Genomic DNA, 19,333 nt, shown 5'->3' with positions numbered 1-19,333 from the left:
AACGAGAATTCCTAAATTTGTTTAGAAACATTTATTTTTGTTGGTGTACTACTTTCCCTTATTAAAAATACGAAAATGGAAACAACTGAAAAAAAAAAGACGTAATGCTGTTGAAAGAGTCATCAGAACAGAAGCAAAAGTTTCAGACAGGCCAGATCCTTCAGACATGCCAGCAAACCCCACTGCACAAGCACACAGTACATATTTCTTTAGAGGGCCCACTACCCACGGAGCAGAACCTCAGATAAATACAGGAGTACCAATGGTGAGATTTACCCTGTACAACAGTAGTAAGCCACGCTCATCTTCAGTCAAGAGGAACCTGGTTTTGATCTCAAGGAGTATGCATTTGATATGTAATAACCATTCTCCTACATCAGCGTTGAGCTGCTGAAGCAGGAAGGGCACTCAGCTGAAAGCACTGCTCGTCTCCCTCTGAAAATGGAGCGCTTGCTGTGGAGGCCTTCCTGAGCACACAGCCGCTATCAAACCTCTGCTCTCTATATCACACTTGTTACCTGAAAATAATGCATTTGATAATTTAAACTAGTAAATGCACAACACTGCGTGGGTCATTCCTCTTCACTAATCAGACATATAAGGTTCTCATGTCAGCCCTCCTTTGGCCTTCAAATCACTCCATATTTCTTTGAATTCTTTAATTTGATTCCCTTGACTTAGTTTTTTAAGCTTCTACCACATATTCTTGGTTTCTCAGCCTTGGCTTCCTTTTATCCGATCTGAAATTAAGATCTATTCTGTGGCCTCTATGCCTCTAATGGATTTTCTGCTTAAACATAAGTGAACGTATAATTCAGCCAGAAGCTTTTTCGTAACAGTGCAGTCTTACAATAGATTAAAAGCAGTTAGCTTTTCTTAATGCAAGCCCTTCTTTGGACCTAGTGCTTCAGAGAAGTTTAGTATAGACAGACTTCTTCCTTTATTCCTTACTTTCATCCCGAGGAAGGTTTTTTTAAAAAAATCACTAAACTTCAAGGCTCTTTGTTTTCTTCATTTTTATCAATTTTCAGCTCAGAACTGGAAAAAGACAGCTTGCTATCTTGCAGATAGAACTGCACTCTGTCTTGCTATCTGTAAAAATATTTTTTGCAAGGAGAATAGCAACCCCACCTACCCAGGCTGTCCCACAGAACAACTTTCAAAGTCTGCCCTTACACTTTTCACCTTCTCAAGCACGGCGAGCTCTGGAAGCACCCAGACGTGGGGAACAGTTGCAGTTACAGGGTGAGCAGCAAGAGCATTCCTGGCTTCCTCACAGACAAACCTTTCGGTATCAATCAGCATCATTCACTCGGGCTGCCAGTTCAAGGCCACAGACCCATCTGACATTCATCCTTGTATTTCTTTGTGATGCAGCTAAGCCTCTGGACTGATTCTCTCTAGTCAGAGGATGAAAAACATACCTGAACAACAACTGGTGCATGCAGTCTGCCTCTAATTTTTAAAGTTGTGAAGTCACCACTGTTACGGAGGCTTCTTAGCCTTTGCAGACCAACACTCGCCTGCACCACAAGACCTTGCTCTCATTCCACGTTGCTTCAATGCACGACTTACCAGCAATAAATACAATTAAGTTACAACAGAGAACCTAAACTTGTCTCCTTGTCCTGGAGACAAAATAAAGAAAACAGCTTTTCTTAACTGATCCCGTGGTTAATGTGCAGCAATGAGGCAGACACCGGCTCCCTCAGCGTGTGACTTCTGGTAAGGGGTATCAATGCACTAAGCCCTTTTCACTGGGATATCTGCAGAAAAGAGTCAGCACCAATGCTTGATGGCACATTGTAGCACTACCTTTTGTTTCTCTACAGAAAAAGCTTAAACTCCCTCTTGTGGGTAACTGGAGAAAATCCTTTTTGTAAGAAACCACAGCAGTTTGCAGGATGAATCTGTCCCTTTTCTATCTTACGTTGACCGCTCCAGAACAGGCTGTGTGGTCTCCACCCTTGGAGGGTTTCAATACCAGCCAAGTTAAAGCCCTGGGCAACCTGGCCGACCTGACAGCTGACCCTGCTTCGAGCAGGAGCCTGGACTAGAAACCCCCTCCTGGCCCCTTTAACCTGAGTTGTATCTTATATTCTTTTGATCCTATACACACAGAATGGAGAAAACATACACTAAAGAGAACACAACAGTTGCTATAGAAGAGAAAAAAAAAAAGGAAATGTATTAGGAACCCCATAGTATTTATTTCATTAGTTCCAAACGTAGTTGATGTCATCATCTCTTGTTGTGGATTTTCGGCAAACTACTGTAGGAAACATGGCAATGTCTGCACCGTCCTAACTGCCAAGCCAAGTGAAGAGAGAATAATAATGAACAGATGTACAAATAAAGAATTAATCATTTTCCCACCTGAGACAACCTGCAGGATAGTATAGATATAAATATGATATAGACAGCAGCACCTAAAATATTTTCTCAAGAGCCTCTTTTTATATCTGTACCCCAAAGCAACCACAAATCTCAGACATACACACTGCTAAATTACATGATGCACCACAGCCTAATTCTTAAAATACTTGGGTAGCTACAAGCATAAATATTTACTTTCTAAAAATAAACAAAACAATACACGTAGATGGTGTTTTACATCCACAAGTCTCAAAAAAACTTTAGGAAAGTTAGAGGAGCACTACAGAACCACAGAGGTTACAATCGTTTGTTTAAAGTTACAAGATCAGGAAAGTGCACTGGATCTTTGTGCTTTGTTTCTGGAGACCAGCTCAAATATCTAATGAAAATTCAGCCCAGTTGCCTTGCATGAAACATAATGAACATTTTATGAGATGGCAGAGATGGATACAGAAGATACAAAGGCAAACAAACCACAGTTTATCACTCAGGAAATACTCACGTTGAAAGCCTATATGTAAGAATAAGCTCAAGAAATAAAAAAAAACATTTGAGTCATTTCTTACAAGGAAGCTTTATAGCACCATCAACAAGATACCAAGGCCATGGCAGTCAAAATGCTATCCCAGTACAGCTAGACCTCTTTGTTGCAAATCTTTTCAACCAGAGTCAACTGCTTTTCTTCAATTTTTTATTTTTTTTTTTTAAGAATCCAGCAGTCGTTGCAACTATGGGCAAGGGGCACTATAAGCACACGCTTACAAATTCTGGAATATGAACAAATAAAAGAGGAACAGAAGATATCCAAATCCTTTTAGACTGTACCCTGTTCATAAATCACATGCAGACATCATGGTCCCCTTCATTGACACATTTTCGTAGTCCCTAAAAGAACAGTATTTGTCCTACTCTCTAAGGCTTCCTCTTTTTTATTTCCAGCATCTAAGAAAGGTGAATTGATTGGGCAGGAATAACCGAGTCTGGTTTACTCAAATATTAAAAAGAAAAGCACAGTTACATGAAAGCAGCACTAGAACCCCATTACTCATTTGTTTAGTCACACTGAAGGGGACAAATTTATTTAAAAAGAATTAGTCTTTTTCCTCCGTCAGAGACACTAGCTATTAAAAGTTTCAGGTTTGCATCATAAAACATTAAGGCGAGGCAGTGTTAGATCTTATTCCTTCTTCAGCACTGCTCAGAAAACGCAACTCAGAACATGGGTTTCTAATGTTTCCCTCCCATTCAGTCTGCATGACAGCAGCCAGGTGTTACTGCAAATTTTAGGAATACACTAAATACACTAGCCTGCTCACATGAGAGGAAGAAATCCTTCCTGTGAAAATAACGATGTGGGGCACACAATACGCTTTGCTTTCAGCTCTGATGATTACATAGCATTATGGCCACTTTTGGCAGTTAATAATGCACCCAAACATACTGCCAGGCACAAGACAGACAGCTGATGAATTCTGACTAGTAGAAAGATGCCATTAGCAGTCAAGGAATGACCCTCCTTTCACAAAACCTCTGGCAGTAGGTGCTCTGGTCCCTGTGGAAGTTAAGTACCTCCAGAAACATTTCCTCCAGCTCTTGCTCTTTGCAGGACTAACTTTCATAATTAACAGAGCAGAGTCCCCTACACTGTAGTTAAACCCAGCAGGACGCAGAGCAATTTCAGCTTATGTTTCAAACTTTTTCTTTAATGAACCAAGTCATTTTCAGAACTTATTGTAAAACGTGAGCCACATACAGCCACCTGTATTTCACCATTTCTGGATCCCAGAAAAAAGTTTTAAAGATGTAAACTCAACAGAAGATCACTAGCTTTTCTTGGTTTACAATTAGAATACCGTGTGTTCACATAGGTTTTTGAATTCATTAAATCTCCTCAGTGGAATTTCTCTCCATGTATTCCATCATGCAGAGACTGGGCAGTTTTCCCCTCCAGTGTTCTGATAATCTAAAACAGGTATGGCAATTTTTACTAGCTGGAGATATCCCTTCTTCTTAAAATTCAAATTATTGCAAGCACATTGTTAAATTACACTGAAACTTTAATACAGGTTTAAGCTACCTACTGACATAGAATTTATTTCTATATTTTTTTTTAATTATGAGTAAAAAAATAATTTATCATATTCAAAAAGTTATAATGGCACCCGAGAGCAATAGAAACTAGAAGTCTCCATAACAACAAATTATATTTAAAATCAACAATGAATCTAGACATGTGGGTTTTTTATGCACGGGGAAAATTATTTGCTCAGAACCAAAAATAAGAACCAAAACGTAAGGTTGTAACAACATAATACAAAACATTTGACTTAAAACCAACTGAAAAGCTGTGTTTGGAATTTAGTATTGAAGGACAATCAGTAACCAGAGAATACAATATGCGAGACAATGCCTGATGTGAAATGCTACTTATCAAAATTGATGGTGTATGTCTATAAATACAGCAATCTCAAAGAGATGGAGTTTGCTGACAGCAAATCCTGGCCATTAAGCAGGACAGAATCTGCTGGAAAAGTGTCTGACTTGGTTTAATTAGGCTCTACCTGTCATTAGGATTGCATTCTACATCTTCCCTACTGAAATTCATTCATTCTTTCTAAGTTTTTCTTACATCTCTACTCTCACACAGACTTGGCATTTTTAATGTTGTTTTTCAGAATTAATTACTTTTGGCTAAACTCCGTGGGGCTCAAAGCTCGTGACAAAATCTGAGTCTGAACAAGATCACTGGTGTACCAACACAAGGGATCCCACACTACGCTGTGCTCTGAAACATAAAAGGTGAGGGTGGTGCATGCCGCCCTTTAGGAAGCACCTGCTCACACTATGTAGTGGCAAAAGGAAATGCTGCATTTTGGCCAGAGGAAAGAGGAAAAAAAACAAATTTGTATAGTAAGAAGCAGTTGTCCTGCCTGTACAGCGAGCACTTTAAGACTGCTGAGAGTTTGAAGCTACCTACTGACATCTATCCAGCACAGAAGCCCCATCCAGTGCAGCATTTCACTTCTGGCTTCTATTTGTGAGGGAAAATGAGTTAATGTGTCATTTGCACTTAAGCAGCCGTTTCAGACATTTTGGTTACACATAGTTATTTTGGAGTCTAGATAAAATGCAGAGGGAATAGAGGGATGAAAAATCTGCAGTGAGTGCACTGACATGGATTCTCTCTGACAGTACCTATGCATGGGTGTGGCAGAACAAAGTGCTTAAAGATAGGGGGATGAAAAAAATCCTTGCTTGAAAACTTTGTGCAAGAATTGTTCTGAGCACTGCATGCAACTGAGCCTCCCTGAATTTTCAGCAGAGCACTAAAGCAGCTGGCTTGGAGATAGCTGTAAGGCAAGAAGAAATAAGACTGCAAAGACTGAAGTCCCATATAAACAGTAGCTTACATGAAAAACTGAGATTCTCTGTCCCTATCAACAGATCTTCAATCATTTCACTGGTAATGAAACCTCCCAGAGAAGTTTGTCCCTGAAGATCAAAAAATGGACCTGCTCATATTTTGAACTCTACCAACCCTGAAAGCATTGACTGGAGTACAGGGGACGAAAGCAGCTAATGCTAGGATGCACTGCCTCATTAGACATCTCCAGCTCTGAGAGAGCTGACATTAGGCTTATTGCCAAGCTTTGCCACATTAGAGGGAGAAAGGAAAAGGACACGGAACAAAATTGGGAGAAGGAAGTAATCATTAACACCAAAGGGCAAGACTCCTCCTCTTCATCCCTGCATTCTACTCCCTTACTCATCCAGAGTGCATTATATGACACAATTTAGAGTAATATGTTCTATAGCAGCTGCAGAATGTCCTTCCCATATTTATGTTTTAATGAAAGAATTTTATCAATGATGATCAGAGAAACACAGTGCCCATAACTGGTGAATATGAAAATAAAGGGGCACGTTTTTTGCCCTGACATACAAGTCTTTTCTGTGATGACCAAACTGGCCACAAAATGGGAACACGGGGGGCAATGATTTGATTTCCAGATGATTTTTTTCTATATGGTAAATAGTGTCTTTAGACTAAATTTACGTACACTTTAAAATATTTTAGAAGAAAATAGAGAAAAAAAAAGAAACATTCCATTTGGTATCAGACAACCAAAACCAGCCAATACGTGTTCCTTTCAAGCCATAAAGAATCCACCTCAGCAAAAAGTAGAATATGGCTTTTTTGGACATTTTTCAGTTTGGATGTATATTCATTTATTTGTATAAATTCTACTTTGAAGTGCCTATGTTAGACTTTCTTCTTCTCTTATCAAGTTGGTATTTACCCTTAAGGAAAGGAGAACTGATAGTGCATGACATACCAACTCTGAAGGTGCCATCAGCTCACGTTCTTCATTCCTGAGTCTTTTTTCCTGTTCCATGCCAGAGATCAGCATCCTCTCCACTGTTCCAACACGCTTGCTCATGGGTTGCTAGGATCTGGAACATCAGAATGACGCAGCTGAAAACAGGCATCACTTTTTAACAGGTATTTTCTACTGCATCATTTCAGTTATTTAACAAACACTTACCCTTCCGAATTTTGACAAGCTCTAATTAATTGCTGTTCCTGACTGACTTCTCCTTAAATTACTGGGTATGTCAGAAATAGCACAAGTACAAAGTACAAGTACAAGTACAAAGAGATTACAAACCTTCAAATTAAGGAGGTGGTAAACTATGGGATATCACAACAACGCTATCTATGTACATATATATGTGACTGTGTGCGTACAGTAGACTGAAATCGTTCCTACTTTTTCTGCCATGCACTGGAAGTTTAGATTACAATTCTGCTCCATGTTGTGATTCCTTCTCCTGGTAATACGTTAATATGTGTTTCTGTTACAGTAGGAAATTACACAGTACTTTTCTTGTTGTAGGCAAGTGTAGTTGAAAAATCAGGAGACAAGGAGGCTACCAGAAAAAATCTGAGCACAGATGTGTGTAGCCAGTGCTAAACAGGAGCTGCTCTCCTCACTCCTGGGCAAAGTGAACTGGGCAAAACAGCTCAATTCAGAAGTGTCCAGAGCAAAGAGAACTTCTCACAGCAGTACGAGCATGTTGCTTATAAGCAGTACACTATCTAGGAACTTTGTATATTTAACCCTGGGTGAGGATCATTAGGCTTTCTGCAGCTATACACTACAAGCAAAGCAAAAAATACCAGTTGTAAAATCTGAACTGGAAAATATGTATCAGACAGGGATTTTCAGTATGCTGGGGGGCTGAAAGTCATAGGTTACTTTAAAGTACATCCTGGTACACACATTGCCAGAAGAGGTACAAAGGCTGAAAGTCTATCTGAAACATTCCTCATTTTTATGTTTCTCTGCAATCACAATAGAAACAAATATTAAACCAAAGACACGCATTAGCAGTGAGGCTCATTAGGTACAAACTGCCCCATTTCACATTTCTCTCTGATTTACGACAACCAAAAGTCAGCTGACTGTTCAGGTCTCTCCCCATTTTTTTTATAGCTCAAAAAATGTGCAAATGGACATTTAAAACACATTTCAAAACAATCTGTGTCTGAGTGTACATCTTGTTTACAAGAATGAACTACTGAAGCTGGGTAATAAAACATTGAGAAATGCAGTTTATAGTGGAAACACTGGCACAACTTTAATTACTGCAGTGTAAAAGGCATCTCTGTGCACAGGGTTCCAGCATATTTTTAACCTACATGAAAAAGTCAAAGAAGAAATCTATGCAACAAGAAATGGAAACATAAATCCCTTCCAAATGCTAGACAATTTCTGCTGAGAAAGCTTGCAACCCATTAGAAAGACACAGTCCCGTAGATGAAAGGAGAGGCAAGCAGTGGTATTTCACCCATTGTCAGCGCTGACTCCGTTCTAACCAGAGGCAGAGGGAGCTTTACCAGCAACTTAATAAAGAACAAGACCTAAAGTCTTTTGCAAATTGGCTCCATGAACAAAAATAGTCATTTAGGAAATAGATTGCAGGCTTAGGAGGAAATAACAGCTTCAGCGGCTGTATAAGAAGAAACGTGCAAACCAATGTCCACTTCCTAGATACAAGGCATCAAAACAGAACAAAAGTATGTGGAATATCAGTAGGGTCCAAACAATTTGAAATTTAATGGACTTATTGTTAGCTTAGTTTCCAATTTCTATAGTTTCAGTAGCCTTTCCCACCCAGAATATGGGAAATGCTGTAAGCGAAATGCAAGGAAAGCGATCATACACAGAGAAACAGCCACTTTCCAGGAACATCTGCACTGCATATTATAGACAAAATAATTGCTCCCAATTCATCTAGCTCAACTCCAAGATAAAAACGAGATGCCAAAATAGCACTCAAGTCAGATCATTCCGGTTTATGTACACACCAAGCCTCTCTCACACTGTAAATGCAAAGACCATCGTTTGTTACTGTAAGTGAAATAATTAACAGTAATAATCACACACACAAAAAAAAGAAAAAAAAAAGCTTCCTCTAAATAAGTCTCAGAAAATGGCACAAATCAGGCCAGCAGGGAATCAGACAAAGCAACGTATCTTTAACAGAACTTCAAGACAAAATCTTACTAGCGTATAGGTTCTTGGGGCCTCCTCACATTACTGTAGCTACAACTAGTAAGAACAAATGTAATCAATATTAAATTGTCCAGCTGAAGCAGTAGAAATAAGAGTAAAGTATTTATTTCACATAGCATCCTGGAAGCTGTTCTATTATCAGATAATCAGCTGCCCAACAAATGCTGCATAGAGGCAAGCAATGAAAGTCATTGACTAAAGAGCCAACTTGACAGCTCCAAAGAAAGTTTGAGTTAGGGCTTCCAGAAGCAGTGCTTTATTAGTGAGATTTACTGTGTACATCATTTCCCTTAAAAAGTTCCTTTATCATCACATCTAGTAATTTAAACATAGTCATCACTTTTATCTAACCTTGTAGCCAACTAGATCTTGTCAACCAAGTCAGACAGAGGCCACAGCAGTTTAATCATTTCTATTTTCTTTCTAATAATGTTTTGCTGGCTCCATGTGATAAACATTTAGTTACAACTCTCCTGTTCTGCTATAAAACACTGTACGCAATATATTTGGAATTACTGTCACAACTTCAGCTCACTCAGGACTTGTAGTTAACCATCCTGATGGCGTAGACACCATTCCTACACCATGCTGAGGTAAGCACACAAGATTTAGCTGCTAAGGAACTGTACCCTGCATCAAAGGGCAAGGTCTGAGCTGCTAGGTGTAACGCACGGGGATTGCTAAAACTGGTGACCATATGCTTAATACAACCTTGCCAGTGATTTGTAGTAGGTGTCTGAAATCAACGTAAATTCCTTCTTTAACCCTTTCCCCCTTGCTTCCAGTCATTTAAATCTGACTTCCAGTAATCCTTTTTTTTTTTTTTTGTTAAAGCAATCTGGCACTGGTTCCTCTTTCACAGCAGAGCTAGAAAGCACACAGAAGTACAAGAAAGGAAAGCCTTTATTGCCTAATTCTAAAACTCTCCTTAAAAATTAAATCTGCTTCCTACAAATGTCAGGAATCCCGCTTCTCTTCCATCAAGGGATGTGCATCCTGCGACACAGGATGTATCCTCGTGCAGGTTTGTTTCCCTCTGCACAGCAATGAAATGTACCACACTATACCTCAGCTATCCATTTCACCCTTTGCTGCACCTTTACGTTTGCCTTCATGCTTCCTCCGGCGCCCGTGAAATAATTCATGACCTCCATTTCTGGTCTATTGAGTTTCTTAACAGATTTGGCAGAAGTAATTTAGCAAATTACTTTTGAAAAGCAACTGCCTCACTTGGTAGATTTCTTCCTCTGTCTTAACATGTCGAGATGCTAATTGCAGAGAAAGATTTAGCAGACAAACTCTGCACAGATTAATGTTTGGGAGCTTGCACATGCTTTCTACTCCGGCTCCTTGCTTTCTTCTTTCTCTAGAATTACTTGAGGCCCTTGGTACCTTCACAAACATATGGGATGTTTTACGGGTTAAACTCTCGGATCGGCAATCAGATTATAAATCAAGGAAGAAAAAAAAATCTCTTCCAATTTATCATTGTGATAATTTATCATGTTCGAGGCCCCTGCCAGCAATTTAACTTTCTAGAATCCAGGACAGGTATCCTAAAGTCTGGGGAGAAGGCGTACAGAAGTGAACTGAGGGTGCAGTCATGAAAGCCAGGAATGCACAATGCTCGTGTGGGTTTTCTTCTTTCTTTTGAACTGTGGATCTGTCCCAGGGATAATTTCAGTCGGTTAGCTTAAGCGATCTCATAGAGCTAATGCAACATCCTTATTTTACAGACATTGTTTAACTGTTGGCACCAGCCTATTTCTGGCTGCTTTCATGCAATGGAAACAGTAAATTTTTCTCCTAATAAATCACTGTCGCGATCTTTAAAATTATCTGCAGACAAATTAATTAATCCTTTTATATTGTTCTACAGCTCCAAATGCCTGGTGTATTGCACCCAATAAGTTTACAGTAGCAAGTCAGACTCGTCTAAGCATAAACATTTCGCTTCCAATATCAAGAAGTTGTGTCAGAATAAAAAATTCTGAACTTCGGGGTTGCCTGGCAGCTGCTGTAGGGAACAGTGCTCTCTGCATCATTTTCCACATATTTGTGAAACAATATTGCATATATCACCCACAGGAAAAGAACAGCAAACGTGAAATGCAGCTCAATAAAAGATGAAGAGCCAAAGCAAGAGGAAAGATAATGCAGGCACCTCCGAGTTTTGTGAGGAGGTGGGAAAAAAGAAGTCCTTATACTGAAAACCAATTCCTGTTGTTTTCTATATTACTCTTAGATTTAAGCATCAAGTCAGGGAAGAATCTGTATTTATTGTAAAACTAAGGGCTAAGGTGAGTTCCTAATCAGGCTAAGCTATTCCGGAACTGAAGTGTGAATACAACAGTGGCTTTAATTATCTCCCTAAAACCAATGACAAATCACAGACACAGAGGCTTTTAGAGTGCCTCCCTAACTATCCACATTGTTCTAGATTTGTAACAATGGTCTTCAAATCTCAAGAAGGGCTTTTCTAAAATTCAAGTATTCCATTTGCTTGTAGGAAAACCTTTTTTTTTTTTTTGGTATAATATGTTATTTCCCACTTTAATTTGAGACCGAAAAAAATGTAAGTTCATTTATGCTTTTTTAAAAAAAGTTTCCCTTACATTTTGGGTGAAGTTACTTAGTAATTTGCTCACGTTGATATGATATGGTAAAACAGGCTATTTTCTTCATACCTACACTGTATTCCAAACTTACTTATTCCACTAATATAACCTCTACAGACACCTTAGCTCTACTGAGAGTACAATACATACAGAAGGAGCAACACACACAAAAGGTAAGAGTCGAGACTCAGGGCTTTTGTTCCAGCCATCTGTTGCCTTGTAAGAAACCCCCACCACGCAGAAGGGTACGATTCCTTCTGTGTTAGAGCAACGAGACCCTACAGATCAGTATTCAGATATCCTCAGTTCAGTATTTGTCTTCATGAGAATGAGAGCACAGATACGTGTTATTTCATTTGCTGTGGCAGTCGATATTAGAAGACTATCAAAGATGGAAACGTCTCAGCTTCAGCCAATTCTCCACGTGACCATATGCTATTTTCATAATGAAGCTATTTGTATGGCCTGCGGAGCTGTGAAGGAATTAATCACTGCTGGCATGAGGTGCCGCTGACTTTGGGTGAAAACTTGATTAAGTGAGGATCAGTCTCTGTCGTGAATTACAAAAGCTCTGGCAGAAAGGGGGGATGAATAGATTGTACATAATGAATTCGGTGGCTGTGAACTGATCTGTGCTGATTAAGAAAGTGAAATCAAAGTGCATACAAGAAGCATGGACGGAAATAGCACAACGCCTTGGTGAATCACAGCCCTCAGCTCCGACCAGCGTGTCTCACTGACGCCACGAGGAATACGAGGTGCCGCTCAGCCCAGGCACAGCCACAGAAGAGCCCGGGCCCAGGCCAGTCCCAACGCTGGAAAGCAGAAATGTGAGGAGCCAGCTCACATTCAGACCAAGTACAAATAATCAGATAATTCAACAACAACAGCAACTGAATGGAAACATGCACAAATATTTTGACTGCTAAGCTGCAGCTTCTCATCAGCAATCTGTCCCAAAAATCACGTAATTAACGGCAATGATTAAGACAGAAATGTCATCTTACATTTACACAGCGGTTCTCATCCTGATGCGCTTCATTAGCTATCTTTCCAAAGACCACTTAGCGATTGATTTTGTTGTATTTATAGTTTGTCTACCCAAATCAGAAAAGAGACAGATTGTTCTCTTTTTAGAATCTCATCAGATAAAAACCTTAAACTGTAGTTTCCATAGAAACGCATCATGGGTCTCACGGGTCTCTATCAAACCTGTTCATAAACTTTCAGCTTTCCTTAATACTACATTTTCAAAAATATCAATTAGATCTTTTATATTTGATGCTATTCCAGGCCTTTGTGCTTACTTTCAGTACAGAAGTACAGCTAGACACAGCTCAGCCACAGCTCGGTCGCAGCGAGCACCTCGCATTCAACTTCAACTAGCATTACGGGGCATGTCTGAGGTGGAGGAGAAGCAGTATGGAACGGGAATAAGGGCGCTGACTTCACTCGCCCACACCTAGACTGAGACATCAGAATTTAAGTTCCCCAGAGCCTAAGGATAGTATCTGAACTATGTCATCGTTGTTCTGAGATGATAAGCTTTTATTTGTGGAAACCTGTATGACTATTTCTAATTGCAGTGTGAATCTGAGGCATGGATCTGCCTCGCTAAATAAACGACTTGTAAAGGAAAATTTAAAAAAAGCAAGAGAAAAACAGCTGCCAGGGACACGGGAGCAACCAGAAAAATAATATTTTTTGGTAATCTACAGAAATCTCTGAATGTCAGTCAAGTTCCATCTGACTTAAAATCTTGTCTCAAAGGTTGTTGTAGATGCTTGAGCTTCATATGAACCCTGACTATGGAAAAAATGATGCCATGCACATGATGAGTGCAGGTCTGGGACATTTTATGAACATTCTGACACGAGCTTATTTTGTATTAAAACATATTTATATATATATTTAAAAAAATTGCTCTGCTTGTGTTAAAAAAAAAAAGATGTAAAACTGACTACCTAAGTTTTCCAAAAACTCCATACTGCATGCTGTTGTCCCATGTTTCCTTCTACAAAAGCACACAAGTATTATGGAATCCTTCTTTTGGCTCATGGTATTTCTCCCATTTTGTATACCCATGGATATTTGGATGATCCCTTCACAATTTACAGTCATTTCCCAGACCACCTTCCTATAGGCCACAGGTTTACAAACTGTGTCTTTGATGAGGTTACACGTCCTCTACAGTTGACCTGACGTTCCGCTTTTGTATAGTGGTGAGGCTTGCATGTATGAAATAACTACGGCCACCTGCACCGACGTGCAGTCTGTCAACCTGGCTAATACCACTCACCAAATCCTACTGCCACTGACCCTCTGCTCAGAGTCGCTTTCTGTGAGAACACCGAGTGAAGTAATGCAAACGTTTAGCTCTGCTTCCTTAAAGTTTCTGTCAGTTCATTTACGAATCCAATACAGTTGAATCACTGCTGTCAGAAACGCATTTGCAACAGAAGTCCTTGGAGGCTTTGCTGCTTTTGTCAGCAGATTAAGATTTGTCCTGAAATCTTTTCTGTATCTTACACAATAATTCTATTTTAAAATACAGAACTATTAAATATATATAAATATATGTTAAATAGACTGAAACGTGCAACACTAATATCCTTTTGTCAGCAACACCATCTTCTCTAATTCTGCAAGTAACTCTTTCAGGCATGCCAGTGGCTCGGAAATGCAGCTCTGCTCCTAAATTCTAGTGATGCAGTAGCTACAAGTGCCAAAACCTCCAGGCCATCCGACTGCGAGACAAACTTGTAATTTCAGTGACATACTACAGGAGGATTCCTTCTGAGGCTGGGTTTCTTGAAGACTAAAGTAACATTCCATTGCTGCTTTAAGGGCACCTTGATGACTTCAACTTGTTCTAGTGGTCTTTTTTTTTTTTTTCCTATTACCTACGGCTTTTTCTGTTTTGTTAAACACGCATTTTCTTTTGCCAAACCTACAAAAGCAAAGAAATCATTATACTGAAAATTCAAAAAGAGCACTGCCTCACAAGCTGAATTCTGGGTAAGACCAGAAACGACAAGTAAAACCTTTTGCACACACGACTAGCATATGAAATGGCAGAGGGAATAGGAAAAAGGTTTCACAAGAAACTTATCTGAGAGCACTGGGAAATTTCAGTGTCTCTTCCTTGCTTTAAAATATACTCATTCAGTACATTAAGAAAATGTGGAGCTGGATTTTTTAAAAATGTTAAAACCCACTGTTACATCACTTTTTCTTTTTTCCTGCTGATGGTTCCTTCTGAAAGGAAAGTTCAACACACCAACAAAGCTGGCTCCTACATCCCTCTGCGCACAGCATCCAGACAAAGGACGAGAGAAGAGAGGTGTGAGGAGCAACAGCCTGCTCTAACCTGGCTCCAGGGCCACAACACAAGATCTGAAACTGCTAGCAAGTTGCAAAAACTCAGGCTTCAATCTCTCTGAACCATAAGAAATACTCCAGAAAATCAAAAAATCCAATATATTCTCTCAGTGCAAATATCATCAAAGACAATTTGACTTTTTTTGATTTATATTTGTGGATCCAAATATCCCTTAATGGGATGTATATGAGCATGTAAAGGGAGTACTTTTGTAGGATTTGCTAGAATTCTGAAATATTTATAATGCTTGTAGATAGTTTGGCAGTTAAATAATTTGCTGATCAGATTTTCTTTATATTTTAATAATGAAAGCACACTACCTCAGAAAAAACACTATGCATACTGTCTTATATATTATTTTGATTCAAAGCTCGATGTCGCCAGCAGCAGCAAAACAAGCGCAGAGAGCCTGCTGCAGCCCGCTCCTCTTCCCGTTACAATACATTTACACCAACACCAAGCCTCATCTTTCCTGTATATGTTGTGAGTTTGGCCACAACAACCCCATGCAGCACTACAGGCTGGGGCAGAGTGGCTGGAAAGCTGTGCAGAGGAAAAGGACCTGGCGGTGTTGGTCAATGCTCGCCTGAACACGAGCCAGCAGTGTGGCCAGGTGGCCAGGAAGGCCAACAGCATCCTGGTTTGTGTCAGGAATAATGCGGCCAGTAGGACAGGGAGGTGATCGTCCCCCTGTGCTCTGCTCTGGTGCGGCTGCACCTCAAGTACTGTGTTCAGCTTTCGGCCCCTCACTACAAGAAGGACATCAAGGCCCTGGAGCGTGTCCAGAGAATGGCAGCGAAGCTGGTGAAGGGCCTGGGACACAAGTCCTGTGAGGAGCAGCTGAGGGAACTGGGGATGTTTGGTCTGGAGAAGAGGAGGCTCAGGGCAGACCTCATTGCTCTCTGCAACTGCCTGAGGGGAAGGTGTGGGGAGCTGGGGGTCGGCCTCTTCTTGCAGATAACTAGTGATAGGACTGGAGGGAATGGCCTCAAGTTGTGCCAGGGGAGGTTCAGGTTGGAAATGAGGAGACATTTCTTCTCTGAAAGACCAGTCAGGCGTTGGGACGGGTTGTCCAGGGAGGTGGTGGAGTCACCGTCCCTGGGGGTGTTCAAGGAAAGGCTGAACGTGGTGCTTGGGGACAGGGTTTAGTGGGTGACATTAGTGGGAGGGGGACGGTTGGACCAGATAATCTTGGAGGCCTTTTCCAACCTTAATGATTCTGCGATTCCCTCAGGACAAGTTTTGCTCTGAGTGGTCTTTTATATATATTCTGTAAGTGTAAACAACATAATGATAATTAACCTCCCAGACTCGAGGATATTTTAAACAATGTGTTGTTTAACGTGGGAAAAAATATTCTGTTTAAACAAATCTGATTTTAACACATTCCTATTTTGGGATTATTGATTCCAGCATATAAATGTTCTGTTTCCACGGAAAACAAATAATCCCATGATATAAGAATAGGCAACTAAATGAAACACAGACTTCTACAACGTGGGAAATGTTGGCTGAATTAGTATTGTGGTTTTGCTTAGTTTTAGATGTTTTAGGAGAAATTGATTCAAACTAATGTTCTTCAGAATAAAACTAAAGCATATGTAGACAGACCTACTGCAAATGCATTACATGAAGTAAAATAGAAGTGCTCCAGAGACCTAGCTCCAATTCAAAATTCAGCAAAGTATTTAAACGCATATATAACTAAGTATATAGTCAATGTCCTAACATACGTAACATTAAGTTCACTCCTAAAAACTCTGAATGGTAAACAGCAATGGAAAACAACACCTGTGAGTGTCCCTAAAAATGTATTGCAAACTGGGAAAAAACACAGTAAAAAAGCACAATAACACACCTCATTACCAAATTGTTATGTGTGATCCCTGTGGGAAGCTGACAACACAACACTTCATGAGCTTAGAAGAGTGCACATTTAACTAAATTTTCCCATAAAATTCTGCAGAGTATGAACAGCTCCAAATGGGGTTTGTAAACTAAACATTCCACATCCAGCACCTCTTTAAGGTAAGAGCCAATGACACTTAAGGGAAAAGCCTCTGATATTATTTCATAATAATTATGGACTAATGCCTTTCTACAAGAAAGTTTCTTTTAAAAAAAAAAAAAAAGCCTGGGATGACAAAAATCAATACACTTAATACATGCTTCATAAAGACTACCATTGGCAGTAGCTGTGGTTAGTATCTTGCTGACATCTACAGGTCGCTTTGTATACCATTCTCAGTTTTTTCAACATAAGAAAGCAAAAATCATATTTACAAACAACGCAGTCTACAATCAGTATGTCTATGTACCATATTTCCCTTTTGAAGGATAATAGAAAGCTGCAGCTATTGCCCACACAAGACAAAGAACTGGAGTTTCCAAGGCTGACACACCTCACACAAATGCTCTAATTAACCATCTACAGACACCTTAGAATTCAAGAAAATGTTATGTAAATGAACAGAATGATACTGAGGAATTATTGTTGACTGGAACTTCTGTGTTTGAAATCAAAATTACTCACAGAAATGATAAAGGCAAAATCCAATGAAGTTTTTCTCTTCATAAAGCCTAAAGATTAATAAATCAATTTTCAACTCCACTGTTGTCTTCTAGCCAAACAAAAATCAAATCCTCTAATTCCTTTATTTATTCAAACAAAAATTACAAGGAGGATAGAAGACATTCAGATACTATTATTCAGTAAAGGTTGCATTTTTTCATATTTTTATTCTCAGGCTTTGTCTGGTAGTATTTCACATGCCTTCATTGCCTGCAGAATGCATCTAATTTAACACTGATTCACAGACTCATCTCACTGTTGCGTGCACTTCTGAGTTACTACCTACCTGTCAGTAATCCTGTACGCTTCTCTTCACTTCAGTATTTACAGAAAGACTGATTAAATTGCATTAAATACTTGTGTGAAGCACACAGCAGAAAACAGTAGATGGCAGTAACAAACCACAGAACAGTATCACAGCCCACCACCACCCTGTGCTTTTTCCAAGTTTCTTGGCAAACGTCTTAAGACAGCAAAAGAAATGGAATGAGAGCCTATTTAAAATTAGACAGAAGGCTTTCTCTTTTTTGAGCAAAATGCCAACGTAAATTTTTACATAAGTACACAACATGTTGCTGAGATATTAGAGCTTTAAATGAAGTAAGGTTACCAGCTTCATGTAGGATAAAAGGCCTTTTATTTGCAGACTTTTGAGTTTAACGATAGGGCAAATTAACAGATGCTTCCTTTTCTTTGCTGAAGTAAAGTAAATCAAGAAGGACACATTTTCTAATGCTCAATCATATTAATTTTAAAAGCACTGATCTTATTGTTGGCACTAGCTTAGACTTTTCTAGTGCCAAATTTGGCAGTGGTGACAAGGGTTCACCAAAGCTCATCTTCTCTATGATTTCACAGAACTTGTTCCTCCCATTTCAAGAACATCCTTCCTTCTTTATCATTCTGAGGCATTCTAAGCAGTATTTGCCAGAAGACCCTAAGGTCAGCAAACTAGAGAGAGGAAAATGCTGACACTCTCATCTTCCTTATAATATTATGAGCTTTCTTGGGACTGCTGGTATGCAAGACTGTTATGTGTAACGACATGTTTCTACACACACCTTGTTCCTGTGGGATGAGCCTTGCGGAAGAGCAGCAGGGATCACAGCTTTGGTGTCTTCAGAAAGGGGACTCAAGCTGCAAACTCTCCACCAGCGTCCTGCAATAGGTCAGGAAACTGTCAGCGTCCTGACACAGGTCAGAACTGCAGTAACACCTGAAACTTGAGGTGTGTTTCTCAGAAACGGTTATTTTCTTTAGGGCAGTTTTAATTCCCTCCTCATTTTCGACACTCATTTTAGCAGGGCCTCAGAAAGACACACACAATGCACCAGCATATAACTCCTTAAACGGAGCGGTTAAAAGCAAAAACCCATGAATTTGCACACTACTCCCAACTCTTCCTCTCACGCGAGACCCACCTTTACCTGCTAAGAACCAAGGGCTCCCATTCCCACCTCAACCTGAATGCGAGGCCAGGCTCAAACCTTCCTCCCCCCGCAGCGACCGCCCCTCAGGGCACCCCCTTTCCTCAGGGCACCCCCTTTCCTCAGGACACCTCCTTCCCCCACGGCTCCCCCTGCCCTCAGCCCCCTGCCCTGGCCCCCTTCCCTCACACCCCGCCTCCCGGGGCCGTTCATCTCCCTGCCTCACACCTCAATTCCCCCGCTCCCTGCCTCTAAGGGACGGCCGGGCGGGGTACCAGGGCTCGGGGGCTGGGGTCGGTGCCACCCGGCTCCTCACAGCACCGGAGAACGGCGCTGTAGGCGGCAGTCCACGGCCCAACGGCAGCCGTCGCACGCGC

General features: G+C 40.3%; 1 protein-coding gene across 1 annotated transcript in view; it reads right to left on the bottom strand.

The window, feature by feature from the left end:
- Positions 1-19,315, bottom strand: part of LOC121057304 (DAB2 interacting protein) — a 225,995-nt gene extending 206,680 nt beyond the window's left edge. Inside the window, exons 1-3 of the mRNA XM_040531235.1 lie at positions 19,185-19,315; positions 18,591-18,688; positions 6,714-6,831 (exon numbers count right to left, since the gene is read on the bottom strand). The gene's annotated coding sequence lies outside the window, so the exon portion shown is untranslated. The remainder of the gene's footprint in view (positions 1-6,713; positions 6,832-18,590; positions 18,689-19,184) is intronic.
- Positions 19,316-19,333: the final 18 nt, after the last annotated feature.

Source organism: Cygnus olor, chromosome 19 (genome assembly GCF_009769625.2).
Source record: "Cygnus olor isolate bCygOlo1 chromosome 19, bCygOlo1.pri.v2, whole genome shotgun sequence".
NCBI classification, from domain to species: Eukaryota; Metazoa; Chordata; class Aves; order Anseriformes; family Anatidae; genus Cygnus; species Cygnus olor.
This window is presented reverse-complemented; position numbering and strand designations above follow the sequence as displayed.